Consider the following 26,455-nt stretch of genomic DNA (forward strand, 5'->3'; position numbering starts at 1 on the left):
TTAACGGACCTCTACATCTAGCCGAGGCCTCCCGTCCTACCTGGTTGCGACAGATTGATTTGCTGTTTGAGGGGTGGGGGGGGGGGGTGATGCATGGCCGCCCTCTGCGGATGAAAGAGGCATCTGCTGTCAGAGCCTCTGCAGTCCAGCATCTATCATTCAGCTGGAGATGAGCTGGAAGAGTGATGGAGCCCGCAGAGAGTCGGCGGCTCGACTTCTTAGATTCTACTGTGTGATTTGTGTCAAGTCAAACAAGGTTTTTTAGATTTTATAGAAAATATATAAAAACTAAGAAAATATATATATATATATATAAATACAAATAGATGAATATGAATAAAGCAATTAGGAACATGGATAAATAATCACAAAATTAACTAATAGACAAAGCAATTGGTAAGATACAACTGGTGAGCCACAGGAAGTAACAGCAAGGCGCTCTTTAGGAGACGGATCACGGGGAGCGACGGATCGGAAACGTTTTTCTCTTTCTACTTAATGGAGCTCTGCTACGTTAGATGGATTCATTTAATGGCTTGAAGACTAAAGTAAAAGGAGGAATAAAGGAACAAGTTGTTGTGTTGTGAGTGGAATACAGATGTAGATGGATCTATTCCTATCAGGTTGGGAAACTTTAACGGTCCATAAAACAAAAACGTGACAATTTATCTTCATTCCTGAGTTATGTCTGTGATTTAAAGCGACAGCGCAGTGAAAAGGTTCATCAGGAGTCTGAGGGGGTTTGAGGACGATGTATCGAAGCCAGGGTGCATCTTAAGAGTATTTATTCTAACACACAAATATATTATGCCTGGTTGTCTTTAAGGACCCAGATATGGCCAGCACTCCGACGTCTCGTTGCATCTTTACCCCAAAGTCCGTCCTAAACACGGTTTCTGTCGATGGACATCGAACGTCTCCCAAGTAGTGTTAATACTTTCATTCTGCATTCGTTGAGCTTAAAGCTCACATTAGTGTTGTTGGCACAGCACGCTCTCCTCTCGCTTCCCGTGATTCAAACACACTCAGCAAAGCCCGCCCCCTCCTGAGCCAGCAGCTGCTTCCTGCCTGAGACGTCCGGTTTCAGACCCTTCAGAATAAGAGCTTCTTTATGGAACCAGCTATCTATCTCCCGAGGGAAACGTACCTCTCCCATAATAAACATCTCATTCATACAATCATCATCCTGTAGTTATGATAACAATAAGATATCATATACACAATCAACATTACAGTTACAAATATAATACCGTGCCCATATACTTTCCTATGCTTTATAATACAACCCTCTTAATATTCCTCATAATATCCCCATATATGTCAATTATCTTTCTATATGCATTATTTAAGACACAAAGCTTCCTTTTTTACATTTGCAAATAATCACATAAAATCAATTACAACATAAGAACAGTTAAGATGTTAAGATGAGTTCATTTAGTTGGCATTCAGAGGCTCGATATCTGCTGGATGAGGAGAGTCCTAAATCCAAAGAAAATGAGTCGGCTATTAAATGCCTGAAATCTTTGGTTAAAACAACCTGCGGCGGTTTTTAATGGTTCTTCTACGCTATAAAATACGTAATCTTGTACATTTAGAAGGTTTAATGAGTCCTAATAACGGCGGTTGCTAACAAGTGGCTATATGGGATGACAACACGTCATCCGGTTCGACTAGTCCGCGCCGTCACGGGACCGCGGTGTCGTTTTTATAGGATTTTATTTAGCTTTTAATGTGTGCCGATTACATTTGTTTGGAGAAGATTACCGTGTAAGTATCCTTAAGCTTTCCCAAGAACCAAGGGGAAAACATCCCATCAGCCTTTTTTTGCAATGCAAACTTCCTGCGTTTGGCCTCTAATAATACATCCGATAATACTCCAATAATACATCCAATACTCAAATAATACATCCAATAATACTCCAATAATACATCCAATAATACTCCAAGAATACATCCAATACTCAAATAATACATCCAATAATACTCCAATAATACATCCGATAATACTCCAATAATACTCCAAAAATACTCCAATAATACATCCAATACTCAAATAATACATCCAATAATACTCCAATAATACATCCAATAATACTCCAATGATACATCCAATACTCAAATAATACATCCAATAATACATCCGATAATACTCCAATAATACATCCAATACTCAAATAATACATCCAATAATACTCAAATAATACATCCAATAATACTCCAATAATACATCCGATAATACTCCAATATTACTCCAAAAATACATCCGATAATACTCCAATAATACATCCAATACTCAAATAATACATCCAATAATACTCCAATAATACATCCAATAATATTCCAATGATACATCCAATAATACTCCAATACTCAAATAATACATCCAATAATACATCCAATAATATTCCAATGATACATCCAATAATACTCCAATAATACTCCAATAATACATCCAATAATATTCCAATGATACATCCAATAATACATCCAATAATACTCCAATAATACATCCAATAATACTCCAATGATACATCCAATAATACTCCAATGATACTATCCTCCCTGCGCCTCCTTCCTCTGACGTGGGAGGCTTGTTGCGAACCTTGATTGACATAAAAGTAAAAAAAGATGGCCGCCGTGTTTCTTCCTGCTTTGCAAGACCAGGACCGGCTACTTCGCGGTATTTTCACTGCATCCCCCCCCCCCCCCCCCCAAAAGAATGAAGTTGGCCTCGACAATCAGAGGTAATGCATTTGGGCTCTGCTAATCAAAGGGAGTGCGCTGCGGGGTCAATCCCGGCTCAGCAGCCGTCTGGCATCAGAACAGGCAACAAAACATCGAAATCCTCTAAATGGGAAAGAAATTATCTATAAAGTACTGGAAAATGTTAAGAAATCATCTCATTAGTTTTACGATAATTAGATTTGGATTAGTGAGCACTGGATCGTTCCATTGTCAAGACCAGTACCAGAGTGTATCAAGACCCAGACCAAGACCAGAGTGTATCGAGACCCAGACCAAACCAGAGTGTATCGAGATCCAGACCAAACCAGAGTGTATCGAGACCCAGACCAAACCAGAGTGTATCGAGATCCAGACCAAACCAGAGTGTATCAAGACCCAGACCAAACCAGAGTGTATCGAGATCCAGACCAAACCAGAGTGTATCAAGACCCAGACCAAACCAGAGTGTATCAAGACCCAGAACCAGACCAGAGTGTATCAAGACCCAGACCCAGACCAGAGTGTATCAAGACCCAGACCAGAGTGTATCAAGACCCAGAACCAGACCAGAGTGTATCAAGACCCAGACCCAGACCAGAGTGTATCAAGACACAGACCAGACTTCATCGAGACTCAGACCAAACCAGAGTGTATCGAGATCCAGACCAAACCAGTGTATCAAGACCCAGACCCAGACCAGAGTGTATCAAGACCCAGACCCAAACCAGAGTGTATCAAGACCCAGACCAGAGTGTATCAAGACCCAGACCAGAGTGTATCAAGACCCAGACCAGAGTGTATCAAGACCCAGACCCAGACCAGAGTGTATCAAGACACAGACCAGACTTCATCGAGACTCAGACCAAACCAGAGTGTATCAAGACCCAGACCAGAGTGTATCAAGACCCAGACCCAGACCAGAGTGTATCAAGACCCAGACCCAGACCAGAGTGTATCAAGACCCAGACCCAGACCAGAGTGTATCAAGACCCAGACCAGACTGCATCGAGACTCAGACCCAGACCAGAGTGTATCAAGACCCAGACCCAGACCAGAGTGTATCAAGACCCAGACCCAGACCAGAGTGTATCAAGACCCAGACCCAGACCAGAGTGCACCCAGACCCAGACTTTAACGGGTTGGGAAAGGACCAGTGAGAGTCCCAGACTTCCGCTTCAACGTTGAACATGCAAACCGGTGACTAACTGCTGTCAGTCATACTATGTTTAGAAGTGGATTCCAGTGGCGGCCGACACTTCCAATTAACACTGGAGCGTGGTCCGGTCCACACGTCCACATGTAGAATGGAGATAATTAGAGAGACGCTATAATATCTAATGAAAAAAAAGTGGGTTTTCTTCAATATAGAACGAAATATTCTGATTGGCAGAAAAAGAACAAAAGGACCATTTTCTACAGCACAGAAAACCCTCTCGCTTCCCCAATCAGCCGGCACACCTGGCAATGAATGGAGTGCGAGTGACGCCCCCCCACCCCCACCCACTATGATTAATTAAGACCAGATTATACGCCGTGTGATGAACAGAAGTGGAGTTGGATATATTAAAACTCTCAAGTTCAGATCACGGTTGGGCTCCATCAACACACACACACACACACACACACCTGTGTGCATTGTCTCCAGCGGTCTCACATTGTGTAATGGATCACATCCCCCTGAGGGCTCGAGTTGGACTGTGATCTCCGACATAAGGCTCTCTCAACCCCCCCAGGTGCGCCCCTGTATGGCTGCCGGTGCATTCCAGTGGGTTCTTACCAGCGCCGTGCTGCCTCTCTGCCATAGGTTCTTCCCTTGCGGGCTTCGGCACCGCCGTTCACAGCCTCCACGCCGACGGAAGCGGAACCACCTGGAGGATACACAAGACCACAGCGCGCCTTTCGGCTCAGACTTGCTCCGCCACACCAACAAAAACAACAACCCAAAAATGTCTTCCTGTCCAGCGATGATGAATAGAGCATCTGCCCCGCTGCCAGCCCCTGGATATCAGTCCCTGTGACACCGGTGTCTCTGTAACTCGTCTCACCGGACGCTCTGCGGGGACGGTGACCAATTGTAACTTCCTTTTTTTGGGGCTTCTCGCCGCTCCGTCATTTACAGCTAATTTACACATTTTACATTTAAACTGTTTACTCGCCTCCCGATTCGGAGTAAAGTGTGCACTTCCTGTTCTTGGACTCGATTGGCTTCTGTCAGAAAGTACAGAAACCCGCGCACTGCGTTGGCCACGCCCTCCATCTTTGTTCTTGCACGTGGCATTGAGCATTTGGAGGTCTTCCTAGAGTCTTAAAAAGTACCCCCTGCTTCCTGCATCCAGCCCCTTCCCCGGCTTCCTTCCCATTGGCCCCGCCTCCTTCTTTGTGCCTCCTGTCTTATTGGTCCGGCTTCTTTCGCGATGCCTCCTGCCATGGCCCTCCCCCTCTCTTCCTCCTTCTGTCTCATGGATCCTGGAGGTCTGGATCGTGGTCCATGCCGACTGCGAACTATTCATACACTCTGTCATATTCATTGAATGTGTTTATGTAACTCTGTAATGCTTCCTTTAGGTCACATGACATCTATTGTTCTATCCATCCTGGAGAGGGATCCTCCTCTGTTGCTCTCCTGAAGGTTTCTTCCCTTTTTTCTCTGTGAAAGTTTGTTTTCAGTTTTTTGGGGGAGCTTTTCCTGAACCGATGTGAGGTCAAAGGTCAGGGATGTCGCATGCGTTCAGATTATAAAGCCCTCCGACGCACATTTGTAATTTGTGGTTTTGGGCTGCACAAAATAAACTGAATTTAATTAAATTGACCTCTGTGTCATGTGAATTTGACCGATGGTTACCCTCGGATGGGATTTGCTACTCATAATATTTCCTCTGGCTCGGGGGAAGAGAGTGTGTGTGCGTGTGTTTTATTTAATTCATTTGTATTTGTAGAGCGTCAGAGCACCGCGGGCAGACCTCACTATCAATATCTGCAAATCCGGTCTGGCAGAATAAGCCGATGAGATGCGCTGCCACGGCGACCCGATTCCTGCAAATCCTCGACAGAATTCAAACGGGGATGCGATCATCCAGTCGGCCTGCGAGGAGACCAGCGTCCATGCATCTGCATCTGCATATTCATCACAGCCATCCCGCCTCTACGTGGTATCAGAGGCCCTAAACCTTGTATATCTCACGCAAGGGTTGAACATACAAACAGATTCTGGGCGCAATACGAGTCGTTGTTGTAGTTTTTGGAAAATATTTGTTGAGAAAAAAGATCTTTTAACCTCGATGGAGGTCGAAAAACCTACAATAAATGATCAGAATCACTCCTGGAAGGTGGCGGAGGACAATCCCTCGGAAGTATGAAGTAGCATGATATTAGAAATACTCCAGGGTTAGTACAAGTATGTTTAAATGGAACGTCAGTGCAGTGGTTAGTAGATATTGAATTGATACCACTGAGATTGGTGATGTCAGGCACCAGAATAACCCAATATTTATATTTTATTAGGATTTAATTGTTGTGACAGATATAATATGAGGTTTTGTGATCTACCACTTTTTCACTAGCAGTGGTTGACATTCAGACATTCGGCAAGTGGCCTATAAACTGAACAGGAAATGGTGGTAAGAGGATCTAATTGTAAATGACCTAATATATAATTGTTATAGTAGGTTCAATATTGAGGATGTCTGATTAATGTCTTGTGTTTAAAAAATAATAATTCTGTCCTAGTCTGATTGTTTGTATAATTGGTCATATTATTATTTAAATATTAATTAGATTTTATTTTAAAAAATGTGTGTCTAATTTGAGGTAACGTGTAACATGTATGACATTAAAATTAAATGATTGAAAGAAAGAAAAACAAAATTAATTACCATTATATAATGGTTTTTTTCTAAATCCTTTTTTTCCCCGCCTGCTCCATAAACACCTCTTCACTGTCGCTGCACGCCGGCGTTTAGTCGTCACCTGTGAGCATAAACGAGTCTGTAATCCTCACAAATCCCCCGCAAAGGAAGTCAGAGTGCAGAGACGCAGTCTCACATCCTGCAGTAATGAAGCGTACGCCGTGTTTATACGTCCTTTGTGTGAGCCCTCTCCCCACAAGAAATGAAGCTAATCCGTCCCGATAGAAAATCTCACCACTGCACCACCAAAAATGTTAAATAACCTACTTTATGTGATTACATCGCCGTGCAACCTGCAAAAGCTCATTAGCTCCAGGTGATCGAGATCAAAAGATTCACCAGTTCAAGTAAATTAAATGCGATGAAAGATAATGGAGTTTGATGGAAAGCGGTAATGGGCTTTTCAGTTTGACGTCTCGTTGAATGAGGGAACATCTTTTCAAAGGGCTCGGCTCCAAATACGATAAGATAATTTTTCTTTTTATTGTGTGTGTGAAGAGATTTTGTTTGGTTTAACCGGGTGATCACCCAGATTTTAAATTCCCTCATTCAGAGCGTAAAATGCAGAATATTTCTTTCTGTATGTTCCTATATGATTGATTGATATCTTTTATTTTGTTTGCGTCATGCACATAACGTGTCCAACTCTCGTGGGTTTATTAGAAGCCACGAAATACAGCTGCACTGGACAAAGTTAAGGGTCACGTGATCACGAATTACAGCTGCACTGGACAAAGTTACGGGTCACGAGATACAGCTGCACTGGACAAAGTTACGGGTCACGAAATACAGCTGTATTGGACTCACGGGTCACGTAACCGCTCGGTCTGAAACTGAAAAAAATCTGCTGCAAAAAAAAAGGATTGTTTCTTCAAAAACTCAAGTTTTTAAGTCATCCAGCAAAAAAGAAAAATCAAAGTCTGAGTCTGAAAAATAAATATTCGTTCTATCTCTCGCAGTCCGGGCCAATAAAATCTGCTGTTTACTAAAGAGTACATCCCGTTATGTCTTTGTCTATAGGGCGGGAAAAAAATGTATAAATGTGGCGGTTGTGACTCAATACCTCGGTGCGGGGGGGGGGGGTTGTGTGGCTAAGACCTTTTTTTGTGGTGTCATCATGATTCATATTTATTCAATCGATGCGTTTATCATTCACGATATCAAGATTGTTTATTTGGAATCTAGAAATTTGCTCTCAACGTACACCAGATTGATTTGCTTTTAAAACGTCGGTGAAATCTTTATCACAAGCAAACAAACAAAATTAGGTTACAATGCTAGTTTTTCTCAAATATCTTGAAGTCCTAATTCTTACTTAAATATATAATATATTGTCCTCAAAAATCAATGAATGAATATTGATAAATAATCTGCTTGTGTCTTTGATTTTGTTGTCCGATGTTGTTTCAAGTCTTCGCGTCTCATTTCCCTCCCCCCCACATTTTGTCCTTGAACGCACCACATAACAATGAAAAATTCAGCAGTCAGGAAGGAGCAGCTCTTGTTTTTCCAGCCTACTTGAATTACCGCCTGCTCCAATACACACGCCACACTCCAGCCTCACATTCATACGCCGTCTGGATATTTACTCTCATGCGTAATATTTAAACTAATGGGGAAAAACCAATGGAAGCATTCTTCTGTAAGCCACCTCTTAAAGCAAGACGTGCTTCATTATTAAAAAGGCCGGCGTGGCCGTCTGTCTGCAGGGGTCCGGCATAAATAGAGCTTAGTAGGACGTCGACACAACACAAAAGGAAAATGTCTCTCACTATCCTCTTTATCATCAGAAGAGAGACAGCCTAGAATGAATTACGTTTCCAGTGCGGCTATCGAATTATATTGACCTAATTTTTCTATGAAACAATCTGGAAGCCAGAAGAGCGTCTTACATAACGGTAACTTTTTATTTTCCACAACACAGACGAAGTGGTTTTTTTCTTCCCGATCGCAATACCAGAAATGTTCCAACAATGGCTTCTAAGTCGGATGTTTTTTTCGTGCCGCTCGTCCCCGACGCATCAGCCCGAGGAGACGATCCAGAGCTGACATTTTGGGGTCGGCGTGCACAAACTTCCCTCGGAGAGGAAAAAAAAAGAAAAGAAAAAAAGCTTGGAAAGTCAAGTTTTCACAGAACAAAATGTGCTCGTCGCCCGTCGCCGCGCCCTGTTAAAATATTAATCTCAAATAAAAGCCTGTCCCCTGATGATCCTCTACCAAGCAGCAGGAACACATTCTCACTCCTCACTCTTCAAATAGTGTGGCGGTGCTCTTGCATTGTTCCACATGTGCTCATTACATGCTCATCACCTTGACAGGAAAAGTAACGATTTTGGCAAAACAACGACGTAGAACGTAGAAATAGATCTGGGTTGACATTAACTTGCATAACTTTCACTTTCAGACACAAACGGCGGTCTACTGGGTGAAAGTCTCCGCCCTGAGCACCTTAACCGACCACCACCTTCTGAATACCGTGACCACGAACTTTCCTTCAACCTTTAAAAACCTAAAATCATGTTGTTACTACAACTGGATGAATCTCCAAAATATTCAGTTTAACAATGTTGGCATTAAGCCGTGAAAAAACCCATAATTAGGGGTTTTACAGACAATGTGGAGAAATAACTCTACATCAAGACTTTAAAGTTTCTATACCTCCACCTCTTGGTTCCAGAAGCTTAAACCATATCCATATTCTCCTCACAGCAACATTCCCACTAGTTTGCACTTCATTCATCTTCATCGCTGACTGACGTGACTTTGTGAGCTCTTTATCTTTATAGTCATTCGGAGGCACGTCAAATATAAAATACTCACGGTGAACGGGGGTGCGGATTATGATGTGGAAGAGCCACCTGAGGTCAGGACTCCATCTTCAAACCTCTGCAGGGCCCGGGGCTCCGAACGCATCGCCATCGTCACAACCTCCTGCGGGAAGACAGAAAGCAGCACACTTAAAGAGATCGATCACCGACGACGACCTCGCCTGTTTGACGCCGAGACGCATCGAAGAAGCCGCGTCGGGGTCACCTTTCAGAGCGTTCCACTAACTTCTGTCTACATCCGTCGCTCGGCGTTCGGCGTCAACTTTAAAGGTCTCGGTCACGACTTTACTTGACATTTTCATACACGAAATAGATCCAATGCAGCGAGTACTACAAACAGTCAGAAACATTTCCCCCTTTAAACAATGATCGGTTGACACAATGGGTTTTCCGATTGTTGGACCGCTCTTGTTTCTAACCCCGCTGAGTGTGTTTCCAGACCTCTGCACATGCTTCAGTGGGTGCAGTGACATCAGAACCGAGGGCCAGGTCTTTGAACATAACGTTGTTGTATTCCATTCATCTTTGCATCCATCGATGAAGATTTAAGACCGAAACTCTGAGTCAAGAGTTCAGAGGTGCGACTGTTTAGTCCACCGATGTTTCCGAGAAGGATCTCTGCAGGTGAACCTCGATAAGAAGTTCAGAATGCTCGCAGCGTATCACTCTTGGAGATTGGGCAATAAAAGATCCATTGCTTTTATGCTTTGAGCTCAACCTAGGAAACTAAATCACGTCTCCAGGGAGCACCGAGTGAGAGAGAGAGAGAGAGAGAGAGCGAGAGAGAGCGAGAGTTCCTCCCTGGAGTTGGATATGGACACTGACTTGCTTGGGGTAACGTCCTGAAACCCCCGAGTTAGATTTCAGCTCGCCGTTGACTTAAAAAGTGCAACAGGAGGCGGGGCTATCCCTTCCTCAGATGACAAGGGGGGGGGTTAAGCTGGGGATGCCAACCGTCCACTTACAAGCGGCTCCACCAGCAAAACCAAAACCTCTCAGCGGGGAGCAGCGATGAGATTAGCGGCCAGGAAGCTATCAGTCACAGTGAAGTGAGGCCCGGCTCATTAGGTCCCGCAAGCCGCTTAGTCCCCACTAGTTTAATGCCCGCTGCTCAATATGGATTATGACTTCTGTTCACATTATTCTCTCAGTTCCAGAGAGCAGTCGACTCTCTAATTACCGATCCGAGCACCGAGGCCGTGTTCGCCCGCACCGCAGAGTCAAACTGACTCGGTGCTATTAGTCCGTCGTCGAGACGTTGAGGCAGCTTTCATTCCATGTTTAATGCGTCGATCAGAATTATTATTATTATTATGCAGAGCTGTTTAAACGACTCTCTGTCGTGGCATTGCAGATTCTCTGCTCTTCTTTCCTGTCTGCCTCTGTCAGCTCTCTTCATAATGCACTCGCTCCTCATTCATTATATATATATATATATATATATATTCCTCCCTCCCATTTTGTTTTCTTGTTTCCTCTCACACCCATCCAACAACACACATTCGTTATTGTCATGTGCACGAAGAATTGTTGTTAACATGTGTATTCTCTCTAATGACCAGCAGGGAGTGACTCCTCTGGTTGTATAGAGGTCTATGCTTCATGTGTTGAAGCTGCATTCTCTCTACTGACCACCAGGGGGCGACTCCGATGGTCGTATAGAAGTCTATGCTTCATGTGTTGAAGCTGCATTCTCTCTCCTTACCAACAGGGGGTGACTCCTCTGGTTGTATAGAAGTCTATATATGACTCTACTTCTCGTGATGTATTCCCTCAGTAAACATTGTAAACATGAGTTTATGTCTCAATCTCTAGTTTCATGTCTTCTTCAATACAGCATGATGTCATCATTTAGGTACCTCCACTTAGACGTATAGTCGTGAGCAGTTAGTGAGGCAAGTTGCCAAAAACTAAACTTCTCGTGAGGAAAAGGAACATTAATCCAAACTCGCATCAGGCATCTTTGTGTCTCGTTGTTTTGCAAAGTCGACATCAAAATGTTACCAAAATATGACACTGAGCCGGGAACACGGGGCCTCTGGAGGGAGGGTCGCGTTACGCAACGATCCGCTGGGTTTGAAAACCAGAAAACTTGCCGGCTCAGGCAACTTATGTACAAACAAAGTACAACGCAGTGAAAAAACACATCTCGCTGCCGTGAATAACTTGCGTGCTTTGCTTTTCTGATTATTTCTTGACTAAAAAAACGTGGCATTTCACCTCCAGCTCCCCCCCCCCTCCCCCGTGACCTAGTTGAGAGCCCCAGCCGGCTGCTGACGGTGCTCTCGCTCCCCCTTCGACTATCGGTAACGCTTACCACTTCAAAAACGGGCTGTAGGGCCGAGATGATTTCTGTAATTACACGCGGAACAGAAACCGGAGAGGCGGAATGATGCGAGTTCAAATATGTATTAAAGTCAAGTGGAAAACAAAAGAGGAAGAAAAACTAAAAAGATGATCTTGGGAGTTTGAGCTTTTCCTTCACACCAAGCAGGTTAATCGTGTTTTGGACTATTTGTAGATTTAACTTTGTAATGAAGGACTGGTGGAGCATGAATAAATTATCTCTGTTCCTTCACCGCGCGGCGCTCGCCCTGGGATTACGGAGAAAGCATTTTAGTTTCCGCCTGTCTTGAACTTTATTTGCCGGCTCTTTGGCGGATTGTTCTGGGATTGACTTTCTTTTGGGGACTTCACGAGACGTCGGGACCGTCGGGGTCCGGGGACGCAGTCACACTTTGTGAAGGGCTGTTTGTCGTGCGTGTTCCTGTTGTGTGTTGCTGCGTTTGAATTTTGCTATCATAAAAACATTTGGTGTCTGCAATAGACTGTTTGGTTTCCTTTACGACTGTTTCACTTTGGGCGTTCCCATTGTGCATCCCAGTTCCCAGTGTGCATCCCAATATGCATCCAGTGTGCTTCCCAGTGTGCATCCCATTGTACATCCCAGTTGCACCCCAGTGTGCATCCCATTGTGCATCCCAGTGTGCATCGCATTGTGCATCCCATTGTGTATTCCAGTGTGCGTCCCAGTATGCAACCCAGTGTGCATCCCAGTATGCATCCCATTGTGCATCCCAGTATGTATCAGAGTGTGCATTCCATTGTGCATCCCAGTGCGCTTCCTAGTGTGCATCCCATTGTGCATCCCAGTGTGCATCCCATTGTGCATCCCAGTATGTATCAGAGTGTGCATTCCATTGTGCATCCAGTGTGCTTCCTAGTGTGCATCCCATTGTGCATCCCATTGTGCATCCCAGTATGTATCAGAGTGTGCATCCCATTGTGCATGCCAGTGTGAGGCCTGGTGACCTCCCGTCCAGCAGACCTGCAGCTCGCTTCACAACTCGATCGTTATTTGACCTTCTCCACGAGCGATGCAATAAAACCTTTAGACCCGCAGACACACAGAACACCATTTGGGATCCCGCATGCCCATAATGAATTCCCAGCTATTTTTAGACTGGAAGAAAATCAGCTATTTTTTCCCGCAGCCTCCCTAAAAATACCCCGCCGTCAGCCGACGTTAATTAGCCGACAAGACGCGCTCATTAGTTTGTTTGAAGCTCGCGATAACAACACGGAGACTTTGATGTAATCCAAGGCCTCGGTGGGGGAGAGGAGAGGCGGCAGAGAGGATGTTTTGATTAAACAAAACAAAAACAAAAAAACAACAACGAGAAAACACGACGATAATGAATACGTTAAAGATGGCGCCGGAGAAGTGAACTCCCCGTCTCCCTCCCCTCGTGACTCGTATCGATCTCCATCATCCGCGGCCGCCCCGGCTGAGCTGGTGTCAGCTGCTCGGCTAATTGGGAGGAGAAGAGGAGGAACACACACCCACACAGACACACCCACACCCACACAGACACACACACACACACACACACACACATACAGACACACACACACACACACACATGAGCCAGGAAAGAGGCGCAGACCTCATTGTGCCTTTGATCCATAAAACATGATGAGTTCAAACTCCTGCCTCTCCTTTCATTAACTTAATCAACGTGCCGGGAAATGAATAAAACATTCGGCGGGGAAAATGCAAAGTGAAAACAACAACAGGAAATGACACCGACCCCCCCCCCCCCACACACACACACACACACTCACACGCACAGACACACACACACACTCTTTGACATTGAAGGGATTTTTGAATGTATTTTTAACCCCCTTTTCTCCTGCACAGATACATGCTGTAGCATTAGCCTAAAGGCCAGAGCGCCGGGCTAATAACTGGAAGGTTGCCTATGTGTGTGTGTGTGTGTGTGTGTGTGTATGTGTGTTATCTGACGCTTTCTCCCTTTTCCCATCCGACAACCATCAACACCTCCAACACTGCACTCAACCTGCAGCTGCTCCGGGGAGGCCGCCGCAGCACCGGGCGGATGTCACCGCAGACTGTCGGAGTCAATTTGGACAGAGCAGAGCGCAGGGCACACACACACACACCCACACACACACATACACACATACACACACACAAACAGGAAGTCATTACTACATACATGCAGGTACAATAAAATAAATAAATGATGAAACAGTTGAGATGTAAAATGATTATGTATTATCCCCCGGAACACTACACCCGTTAAAATATTCTGTTGTTGTTGTTGTTGTTGTTGTTGTTGTTGTTGCAGTAGTAGAATAGTACAGGAGTATTACTCGGGGTGAATGTAGTCGGAACAGTGGTTCTTTTGGGTGGTTTTAGTGAACTAACACTTGTAGTACTAGTGGCAGTAAATGGAACTGCACTAGTACGATTAGAATTAGCAATAGTAGTATAATACTTTTTATAATAGTGTGGTAGTTGTTAAAACTAGCTAGGATGTAAATGCAGATGTGTATAGTATATATATATATATATATTCATTCATATATATACTATTGACATATTTATGTCTATATATATGTATTTATATCGATATTTATGTATATATATAAATATACTGCAGACATATATATATATATACAGTATATATATATATATCCATTTACATCTATACACATATATATGTTTAGATGTTATATAAATAGTTGCATACCAGAAATACAATGACCCAAAGTAATCAATTAATACGAGTAACAATTATATTACATAGCAGGTATATTTGTCGTGGGAGTCGTAGCACTAGTAGGTCGTAGTAATGGAAGTAATAGCAAAGGAATATAAAATGTACTGCTAGTACAATCAGTAGTATTAGAGAAGAGCCAGTGGAAGCAGAGGGTCCTGCAGACGTCCTCCATCCAACAGACAGCAAAGCAGCTATAACACCACCAGTGTCCAACCCTGGTTGGCAATGCGCATCTGAATATTTACCACAGGTAGGCCAAGAAGCCGAGGCACCTGGGACGTAATCCTAGCAGGAGGGGGGGGGGGGCTTAACGTCTCTAGAGCCTCTGAGCACACAGAGTAAATCCTTAAACCAGCACGGTTGTACAGCGTCAGCCGAGCAACGGATCTCTGTCGTCCTTCACAGGAGGAAAATGTCTTCTGTCATTGCAATCATCTGTCTATTATTACCCCCCCCACCCTCAACAAGGCTGTGAGGAACCATGACAGATAAAAGTTATTTTCAGAGACTTTTGTTTCCTTTCCAGTTCACAGATGTAGAGCGACAAAGTGCATTTTGTTAGAATGGGTCTGGAAATGGAAAACATTAATAGTCCGATCTACTCTAAATACCACGGATGGAAAGACACTGCGGAGCACGCTCCACGAGCTGAGCTGTAATAAGAGCGCGAGATACCAGCTCTCCTATATTCTGCAGGGAGGACTCTCATTTCTGGGCCAGCCCAGAAGATGGCGTCGCACTGGTTACCACTAAATATATATTTATTTATAGATGATAAGCTGTGGTGGTAAACAAACTTATGTAATTACAAGTTTACCTAATGTTGTGTCATATGTTAGGAGGTATAGTTAGGAGCTAGTGTTAGGAGGTAATATTAGGAGGCATAGTTAGGAGCTATAGTTAGGAGGTGTAGTTAGGAGCTAGTGTTAGAAGCTATAGTTAGGAGGTAATGTTAGGAGGCATAGTTAGGAGGTATCGTTAGGAGGTATAGTAAGGAGCTAGTATTAGGAGTTGTAGTTAGGAGCTAGTGTTTGAAGCTATAGTTAGGAGCCAGTGTTAGGAGGTATAGTAAGGAGCTAGTATTAGGAGGTATAGTAAGGAGCTAGTATTAGGAGGTATAGTAAGGAGCTAGTATTAGGAGGTGTAGTTAGGAGCTAGTGTTAGAAGCTAGTGTTAGGGCCCCCCCGTCAACAACTCTTTTCGGTTTGATGCCGGCGCGCGCAACGGTCAGCTGGATCGGGTGCTGATGGAAATCTCACGCTTGCCTGTCTTCAAAACTTGAGAGCCCTGCTTCAACGCTTCCCCCCGATACGTTAATATTATTCACCGACCTGTAATTTATTTGTGTATTCTTTAGTGCTGTGAAAAATAACGCGTTAACTCAGTTAATTCACTTACAGGTTTAACTAGTTTTTGTTTTTTAACGCATTTAACGCATGCGCAGAATGAGCTTCCAATCCGTCTGTTGTTGGTCGTCGGGACGAAAAAAAAGTCACTTGCAAAATGAGCTTCCAATGCACCACTTCAATCTGAACTCTGTCCGCTCTCATGCAGACGGTCTGTTCATCGGTAATGATCCTTCCGCAGGTTCACCTCCGGAAACCTTGTTACGACTTTTACTTCCTGTAGATCAGGGTCTCAACACGTCGATCGCGACCTGCCAGTCGATCGCGGCGTAGTGTCGGTAGATCGCATGACATTAAAGAGATTGGCCCGCCCCCTGACATGTTCTCTAGAGCACGTCTTTGTTCTTTTATTAAACTAAACGTCTGTTGTTGATCGTATCTCCACAGCAGCATGTCATTTCTGTCTCTTCGCGTTGCGTTAACACTTATCGATCTCCGTCTGGCGCCACAGAGCTCCGTGCGCGCGCATCGGGACCGAGCAAAAAAAGTCACTTGTCAATCTGTCCACCTGTCCGGGCCGGTGAGGTTTCAGCTTTGCAGCGGTGTCCCCGCCGTCCCTTTCATCACGGCCCAGTTCATGAAGAAAACCCACACAGTCAGTTTGCCTCAGCAGCTGCTAGAGGAAGACTAGAGGCCTTTAGATTGTATCATGGTGGAGTTAATGGTTGACAAACAAGAGGAAAATGCTCTGTTTAACCCTCCTGTTACCTTTACATTTACTAACATATTTTACCCTCGGGGTCAATTTCACCCCAGCAATTAAAACCTCCAGAAAATTATTAGAATTGATATTGCTTCCCAAGTTTAAGTGTGAGGTACTTTATGTTTGTTTGTTGACTACCTAAATAGCCCTTTAAATAAATAAAAAAGTTGATATTTCTTATGTTTGACACAGTGAAAAACAGCCTGGCGTCAAATTGACCCCAAAGAACACCGACATTAAACATTGAATGGGGTCAAATTGACCCGAAAGGTAACAGGAGGGTTAAACATTCTGTTTAGGATGAAGATGTATTAATGTTCCATATGGAAGAAAACTGCTAAATAACTGCTGAGTTGCAGCACCATTGTATAGAAGAATGTATAAATGTATATATCCGTCTTTTGTCATAAATCTCTATGTTTTCACAAAATATACCGAGAATATCGGTAATATGTGATTAATCATGATTAATCCACAAAAACCTGTGATTAACCCGATTAAAATTTTAATCGTTTCACAGCCCTAGTATTCTTATCTGGCGTCTGAGAGTCTCTCCCGACTGCGTAGAGAAACTCTTACAGTCGCAGCGTCACTTTTCAAGTGAAGAGGGAACCAGAAGACTGAGAGACTTACAGAAGCTCAGGATGGTGGTGGTCTATGTTTAAATATGGTGCTTTGCTATCTTGAGTAAATATTATCTAGCACACTAAAAGCAATAAAACAACACACTTTTTGGTGTTGAAGCTTGGTTTTTGGCCATCGGCCTCTAATTATCTATGAAAGGGTTTAAGGTCTTAGACCGGAGATCGTGGTAGTGGCCTGTCAATCACCTTGTGGCCCCGCCCTCAAGCATCCCCTGCTTTACGGGCTGTTTGAGTCTAAATCGGACCATCATTTACGAAATGAACATCATACTGTATAGAAGAAGACTTAAAACTAGAGACTGGGCTTACTGGACTGGACCAATAGTATAGGGTTTACTGGACTGGACCAATAGTATAGGGTTTACTGGAGTAAACCAATAGTATAGGGTTTACTGGACTGGACCAATAGTATAGGGTTTACTGGACTGGACCAATGGTATAGAGCTGACTGGACCAATAGTATAGGGCGTACTGTACTGGACCTTTTCCACGGCATCAACCAGGAGCATCCATCCCATAATGCTCCTTGCCGTTGCTCTGGAGCTCTGCATAATGAAGCAGAAGCTGCAGAGCTCCATATGCAGCGGCAGATGGCTTCACCCTCCTCAGCAGCAGACGGATCTTGGCTCCGAGGCTCTCTGCAGGTCCCGGGCCAGCTAGCTGCTGCTGGTGGGCGGGCGACGGTCCATCGGCCAATCGGCGACAAGCGTGAATCAGATCTGTCATCACGGGATCAGAGCTCCGACGCCTTCGCTGGATTTAGTATTGATGAAACTAAACTCTGCCTCCAGTTAACAGGATATTCAAGCAACACACAAAGAACGCCACCGTGACCGAGAAGGGAGAGAATCCAACACGATGATAACGACACTCAGCTGGAGGAGGAACCGAATCGCTGCCGCGTGATTGGTTCACCGAGCAAATGATCCAGAGAGACAAACGTCTGGGAGCTATCATAGTTTCTTTTCACCAGAAAAGCTCCTGGAGACACGATACAATACAGACAATAAATCTGTAACGACTCGTCGCTCCGTCAACACACTTTGGAAAAGAAGACGATCTTTATTCACAAAAAGTGTCCAACTTTTGTGTTTTAATGGATTTTTAAGCCACAGATTTGGTTTTTCAGGGTCTTCGGGTCGGCTCCAGGTCATTTGCGTCGGATGCATCATAAGTAAAGTAGGGAAATTGTATTTCCTGCTATAATAACAGTTAATTGCATTGCACAACTCAATATCTTAAACATCAACCCTGCCGAGGTCGGGATTTGAACCGAAGCATTTTTTTCCTCTCTCTTCCTTCTTTCCTTTCCTGTTTCCTCCCCCCTCTCCCTTGACAGACTGTTGTTCCCCAGCTTCAGGGGGAGAGCAGTCGTCCCTTAACCACATGGTAGCTGGTTCGATCCCCGCTCTCCCCCCATTAGTTGCGTGTCAAACTGTCCTTGAGCAAGGCACCGAACCCCCAGTATGTTTCAAATACAGGGAAGAATTCCCCCACGGGGATCAATAAAAAGTGGTGATTTCTTCTTATTAGTTATTAGTCTCTATGATTGACATGTTTGAGCCAGACAACCCGGTGAGAGGGAAAGGACTGCTGGCGCTGCCACATGAAGAAGAGCCGGTAGCTCGTCTTCATTAAACGTTTCAGGTGAACTGACGGTGTTAAAATGCTGCGGTTCTTTTCTTTTACTCCCCCACACGATGTGACCGTGGAGAGACAGAAACAAAATCAATGAACTCAATTTATTACAATTGGCGCAAATGAACGGAGTCTCTCTCGGGGCGAGCGAATAAATCAGAACGCGGCGGCGAGTTAATGGCACTGTGGGAACCAATCGGGACATTGTGTCCTCGACGCGTTGTGTTTGTTTGAGGCTCAGGCGGTAACGGCATCACAGCTCAACAAGCTGCTCACCAATCAATAAACACAGATCTCTGATGTGGTGCGTTGTCGATGGTTTAAGAGCTCAGAAAGATGACAACAAATAAACAAACAAACAAACAAATTAAGCAGTTAGTCGCCTAATGGACCGCTTGGTGCCACATGAAGTTATTATACAAGTGTATTAGGCTATTTTTTTGCTTAATAATAACGACAACTCCCCCGGCCTTGCTTGCCACCTGCTGATGGGGGGGGGGGGGGGGGCCACAAATGGAGAGGTAAAGGATCTAGAGAGCGATACGGCTCATTTGATCAAAAAAAAAGAAAAGAAGCTTTGCACAAACTATCAGGAGGTCTTAATTTCCCAAGGCGCAAATGTCCCGTCTACAGTACACACACACACACACACACACACACAGCTGTGATTTAACCCCCCTCCTCCCCGGTGTGGCCCCGCCTTCTTCTTCCATTCACACAGCGAGGTGGAGGAGAAGATGGAGGGGTGAGGTCAGAAGCACTGATGCACCACCTCCACCTCGAGAAGACACATTACAGTCTGTGACCCGCCCATTGGTATCCATTGCAGCGCTGTCTTTAAATACATCTCCATCGCCGTGGAGACGGAGGATCGAACCCGCGGGGACTTTGCCAACCTCGGGGAAACGGAATGAAGCGAAGACGCACGAAGGCGAAGGCCGCGGACGCCGTTCAGGGACGTCGGACATGTCGGACGCGTCTAGCCGGGGAGCGGTCAGGGTCTCGGTCCGAAGATTAGAAACAAGAAGATGAGACGACGTCTTCGCCCCCCCGCCCCTCCACCCAGCCCCCTTCTCCACTCCCGCTAATGGGATCCCCCGAGCCTCTGTACAGGTGTGGCGCTGTACTGGAGGGCTCACCTGGATCCACACACACCGGATCCTCCGAGGGGTCGACTCACAGACGAGTGAAACCAGAACAATGTTATAAATAATGGAGGACAGGAAGAGGACTAAGTAAACTATCATATTCCTCGGATCAGAACTGAACAGTTTGGGTATTCTTGGTTTTCACTGATTCGTAGCACGGGACTTTATTTCCAATTTCCAGTTAATTTGATAACAAAATGTTTTAATACAATACCGTGTGAAATACTTTTGTTGGGAAGCTCCATCAAATTTAAAAAGTAAGAAAATATAATATAACAAAATATGTTGTTTTAAACAATAAAAACACATTTAGAAAAACAATAAGTAGTAAACATTAAGGGATATGCAGAAGGACGGCCTGTGTGGGGTAATATTATATATATATATATATTTTGTATGCATTAATGTTTAATGGCACACACACAACAAATATAAACACTTGAAATGAATCTATAATACAACGTTCCATGTTTATTGTGTAGGTAGGCATTTCAGTTGGCTGGTGGGTCCAGTAGATTAGCTTTGGACACACACACACACACACACACACACACACACACACACACACACACACACACACACACACACACACACACACACACACACACACACACACACACACATAATCTCCCAAAAGGCTTTGTTGCAGAGGTAATGAACGAATTGGAGTCAGAAGTACAAACTCTTCCCTTTGAACCTGGATTGGATTTTGGATGATGTAAATATTAATTATTTTTTTATATTTTAGAAAACCCTGGTGACAGTAAATGCTCCCGACGCGTCTCGACTGACTTCCTTCATAGTTTTCCCAGTCAAAGGTCAACCGGTGAGTGAAATCGTCCTTCTCCGCCTTAAACTGTCGATCCTCCGACGTTCCGAAGGCACTCAGAACACTTTTACACCGACGGGCTAAAAATACCACCTCCCTCTCTGCGAGGGGCCTCGGTGAGACGTGTGAGGCGTGTTCTGAGACGTGATGCTCAGCACTTCGGGTACCTGGTCTCTTTCTTTCTGCTTCTCGTTGTAGCCGTGAAGTGCAGTGTGGCGTTTATTCATGACGGGCACTTTCACAATTTGAGCGCCATGACGCCGAAAACCTCGTACTTTAAGATCCACGCCGGTTCAAACGAGGGAGGAGAAGCGTGTCTGTTCGTTGTGACCAGAAGACAAGATGATGATGATTATGAGTGGGGCCTTTTTATGGTCCCATTTTTAGAATTTCTATTACATTACGGGGAGATGAAATCAAGCATTCTGATTGGTTAAGAGTGAGTCACGAGGCGGACAATATTCAGCCATAATGTCCGACAGATGTTTACATTTATCTGAGTGTTCCATAAGTCCAGAACCAGAGAAGCTATGAATGAAATGCTGTAGACCTGAAGACCAGAACCAGAGACTCTATGAATGAAATGCTGTAGACCTGAAGACCAGAACCAGAGACTCTATGAATGAAATGCTGTAGACCTGAAGACCAGAACCAGAGACTCTATGAATGAAATGCTGTAGACCTGAAGACCAGAACCAGAGACTACGAATGAAATGCTGTAGACCTGAAGACCAGAACCAGAGACTCTATGAATGAAATGCTGTAGACCTGAAGACCAGAACCAGAGACTACGAATGAAATGCTGTAGACCTGAAGACCAGAACCAGAGACTCTATGAATGAAATGCTGTAGACCTGAAGACCAGAACCAGAGACTCTATGAATGAAATGCTGTAGACCTGAAGACCAGAACCAGAGACTCTATGAATGAAATGCTGTAGACCTGAAGACCAGAACCAGAGAAGCTATGAATGAAATGCTCTAGACCTGAAGACCAGAACCAGAGACTCTATGAATGAAATGCTGTAGACCTGAAGACCAGAACCAGAGAAGCTATGAATGAAATGCTGTAGACCTGAAGACCAGAACCAGAGACTCTATGAATGAAATGCTGTAGACCTGAAGACCAGAACCAGAGACTCTATGAATGAAATGCTGTAGACCTGAAGACCAGAACCAGAGACTCTATGAATGAAATGCTGTAGACCTGAAGACCAGAACCAGAGACTCTATGAATGAAATGCTGTAGACCTGAAGACCAGAACCAGAGAAGCTATGAATGAAATGCTCTAGACCCGAAGACCAGAACCAGAGACTCTATGAATGAAATGCTCTAGACCCACATCTTCTGGTTCCGTTGGCTCCTTGTCGTGTGTTTCTTGTGTCTATTGTTGTCTGTTTTATGGGAAATTGATTAAGTTTTCTAAATTTCTTTATAATTAAATTGTCTTAAATGTAATGTGTCCTGCGATATTAATTTATTTACTCTGCATTTTTTCCATGAAGAGGTGTCCATCGTTGACGTGAGACTGAGACGATGATGATGATGATGATGGTGATGGTGATGATGATGATGATGATGATTTGAAGAAGAAGCCGAGCTCTACTCCACAGACTTATAATGAGGAATCAGTGTCGGTTTCTACACACTCCTCCAAATGGCATGAAACCACAACATGCCCTTTTAATCATTTCCAATTAACTGTACTATATACAGGACTGTCTCAGAAAATTAGAATATTGTGATAAAGTTCTTTATTTTCTGTAATGCAATTAAAAAAACAAAAATGTCATGCATTCTGGATTCATTACAAATCAACTGAAATATTGCAAGCCTTTTATTCTTTTAATATTGCTGATTATGGCTTACAGCTTAAGAAAACTCTAAAATCCTATCTCATAAAATTAGAATATTTCCTCAGACCAAGTTAAAAAAAAAATTTATAACAGCAAAACAAAATCAAACATTTGAAAATGTCCATTAATGCACTCAGTACTTGGTTGGGAATCCTTTTGCACGGATTACTGCATCAATGCGGCGTGGCATGGAGGCAATCAGCCTGTGGCATTGCTGAGGGTTTATGGATGCCCAGGATGCTTCAATAGCGGCCTTTAGCTCATTTGCATTGTTGGGTCTGGTGTCTTTCAGCTTCTTCTTCATAATACCCCACAAATTCTCTCTGGGGTTCAGGTCAGGGGAATTGGCAGGCCAATCGAGGACAGTAATGCCATGGTCAGTACACCAGTTATAGGTGGTTTTGGCACTGTGGGCAGGTGCCAGATCATGCTGGAAAATGAAATCCTCATCTCCATAGAGCTTTTCAGCAGACGGAAGCATGTAGTGCTCTAAAATCTCTTGGTACACAGCTGCATTTACTCTGGACTTGATGAAACACAGTGGACCAACACCAGCAGCTGACATGGCTCCCCAAACCATCACTGACTGTGGGAACTTCACACTGGATTTCAAGCAACTTGGATTTTGCGCCTCTCCAGCCTTTCTCCAGACTCTGGCGCCTTGACTTCCAAATGAAATACAACACTTGCTTTCGTCTGAAAAGAGGACTTTGGACCACTCTGCAACTGTCCAGTGCAGTAATCCATGCAAAAGGATTCCCAACCAAGTACTGAGTGCATTAATGGACATTTTCAAATGTTTGATTTTGTTTTGCTGTTATAATTTTTTTTTTTTACTTGGTCTGAGGAAATATTCTAATTTTATGAGATAGGATTTTAGAGTTTTCTTAAGCTGTAAGCCATAATCAGCAATATTAAAAGAATAAAAGGCTTGCAATATTTCAGTTGATTTGTAATGAATCCAGAATGCATGACATTTTTGTTTTTTTAATTGCATTACAGAAAATAAAGAACTTTATCACAATATTCTAATTTTCTGAGACAGTCCTGTATATCAAAATAATATATCTATATATATCTATATGTATAGATATATATATACCATTCAACCTTTACTGCCTATAAGGGCCACTAATCCTCAGCGTGTGCCGACTGACTGATTCCAAACCGCATGGTTTCATCTTGTCGGGGGTGTTGTGGGTGTACTGTATATTGATGTGTGTGTGTGTGTGTGTGTGTGTGTGTGTGTGTGTGTGTGTGCAGGCGGTGTCGGAGCTGAGTGACACATCACCACCGTGCCCCGTAGGTTTCTGGCTCTTCGTCGGTAACGCCGCCCACGCCGATAAGCGTTCTGGGCCGCGGGCCTAAAATCCTCATGAATCACTTCTGGTGTTCCGGAACGTACGTTCGGATCATTTCTGGGACGGAGCGGCGAGTCCCGCCGCCAGCACGGCCATCCTCCGCCGCTTATCGATGTCTGTGGAATGAACTGGAGCCAGACTACATGAGCTTTGGTAGCTTTGGGCACAGGAAGCACTATTTGTGTGGGCTTGGAGGAACATGAAGTTTGGGGTAAAGTAAATACTTGGGAAAGTTGGGTTAGTTGGTTGGCGTGGAATTACAAAACAGTGGACTCACTGTCGATGTTTTTCTCTTCTTTTAACAAAGAAAAAAAAAGTGCTCCCGTCAAACCGTATCTGCGTGGTAACCGTGGTAACCATGTGTCGACAGCTCCCCAAACCTGAACGATGATGTCATTTTAACCCAGAATAGTTTGCCCTCAACATACCCGGAGAGCTCTGGTGCCTGAAATTAGATTTCTTTAGAAGGTTCATTTTAGTTTACATTTTTGTGAGATAATGGTTCATCCGCACACGATGTGTTCAAGGACCGTCGGGAAGATGAAGATCAGATGATAATGACGAATGCCACAGCTTCTGGCTGGAATATACCGTGTAGTCTGGGACATTATTTAGGGGGAAAAACGCTTTTGAATCCCTCTGGCGGGTTTTGGGTTTCAGGAACATCAACTCCCTAAATATATATATATAAATAAATATGTATTATATATATACAGGACTGTCTCAGAAAATTAGAATATTGTGATGAAGTTCTTTATTTTCTGTAATGCAATTAAAAACAAAATGTCATGCATTCTGGATTCATTACAAATCAACTGAAATATTGCAAGCCTTTTATTCTGATTTATTGCTGATTATGGCTTACAGCTTAAGAAAACTCAAATATCCTATCTCTAAATATTAGAATATCATGAAAAAGTATACTAGTAGGGTATTAAACAAATCACTTGAATTGTCTAATTAACTCGAAACACCTGCAAGGGTTTCCTGAGCCTTGACAAACACTCAGCTGTTCTAAATCTTTTTTTTAACTTGGTCTGAGGAAATATTAAAATTTTATGAGATAGGATTTTAGAGTTTTCTTAAGCTGTAAGCCATAATCAGCAATATTAAAAGAATAAAAGGCTTGCAATATTTCAGTTGATTTGTAATGAATCCAGAATGCATGACATTTTTGTTTTTTTAATTGCATTACAGAAAATAAAGAACTTTATCACAATATTCTAATTTTCTGAGACAGTCCTGTATAGATATATTTATATTCATATAAGAGGTTCCTACATGAAGGCCATTAGGGTGAACTCCTGCTGAAACCTTGTTTACAGGGGAAAGGCCTCAGGAGACGCCGCTGAATGCCTTTGACACACGAGCTCTCTGCCTTGTTATCTTCCTCCGTGCAGCTCGGATGAAAACTTTTCTTTCTTTTACATAAGGGTATCCTATGATTTATATATTTTAAGGGTCACGCTGTCCCCAGTAGGGGAAAACAAAATAGATATCATAAACTCATGTGACCGCTGGAAAAAAGAAAAAGCAAAAGACAAAAATGAGGCCAGGAGGTAACCAGACTTTCTCGTCTGCTCGGCCTCCGAATGAAGAGCTAGAATTAGCTTCCTGCCAATTAGGAAACACAATATATCTATATATATATATATATCCATTATGCTCGCGTGAGGCGGCGGGCCCCACAGGATTGCCTGCCTTTGCAATTCATTAAAGCGATACGCGATCCTTCCTCTTCCCCCCCTGGGGGGCAGAGCCAACACTATTACCCTGGACACTCACCGTATCTGCATCCCTGATATCACAATCTGTGAAACTCAAGGAGAGCCAGCGGTCTTTTCCTTCTTCACCCGATAAGCTCCTGTTACGCCAATGTCAGGCTTGCACTTCCACGTACAGCACTTACATGTGGAAGTATACGCACACACACACACACAAAAGAACACACACATACTTGAAATCGCAGACCCATGAGGACCACGCCTAGGAGGTGTCACGTGGGGACACCACCTTCAAAATTGAATAACGGCATACTTTTGATCATATAAATTTTGGGGGGGGGGGGGGGGGTCACACTCACACACACACATCCTCGTTTGCGTTTTTTCCAATTCAATCCACGTGAGAGGCTCATTTACTGAAACGTGCATCATAGCGGTTACTCATTGTGTGCATGGGTAGATGCTAAATGATGCAACCAAATCACAGTGTAGGTGAATTTTCCACGCAGGTAAATATTGAAAAACAGGTCTTGTGGATGAAAGATGAGCTCCTCGCTCAATGGGATGTTATTCATTTATTTCAGCTTTTAGTCTAA

The 26,455-nt window shown here is 43.7% G+C and overlaps 1 protein-coding gene across 3 annotated transcripts in view; it reads right to left on the minus strand.

Annotated features, from left to right (window-relative positions):
• lrfn2b (leucine rich repeat and fibronectin type III domain containing 2b) overlaps nt 1-26,455 on the minus strand; it is a 107,742-nt gene that overhangs the window by 44,023 nt on the left and 37,264 nt on the right. For 2 of the 3 annotated variants that reach the window (XM_056427902.1, XM_056427904.1), the window contains exons 3-4: nt 9,453-9,563; nt 4,505-4,595 (exon numbers count right to left, since the gene is read on the minus strand). The gene's annotated coding sequence lies outside the window, so the exon portion shown is untranslated. Of the gene's footprint in view, nt 1-4,504; nt 4,596-9,452; nt 9,564-26,455 lie in introns of those variants that run through there. The other variant, XM_056427903.1, reaches the window with a different exon arrangement.

The sequence above is a fragment of the Pseudoliparis swirei genome, chromosome 12, assembly GCF_029220125.1.
Source record: "Pseudoliparis swirei isolate HS2019 ecotype Mariana Trench chromosome 12, NWPU_hadal_v1, whole genome shotgun sequence".
In the NCBI taxonomy this organism is placed as follows: domain Eukaryota; kingdom Metazoa; phylum Chordata; class Actinopteri; order Perciformes; family Liparidae; genus Pseudoliparis; species Pseudoliparis swirei.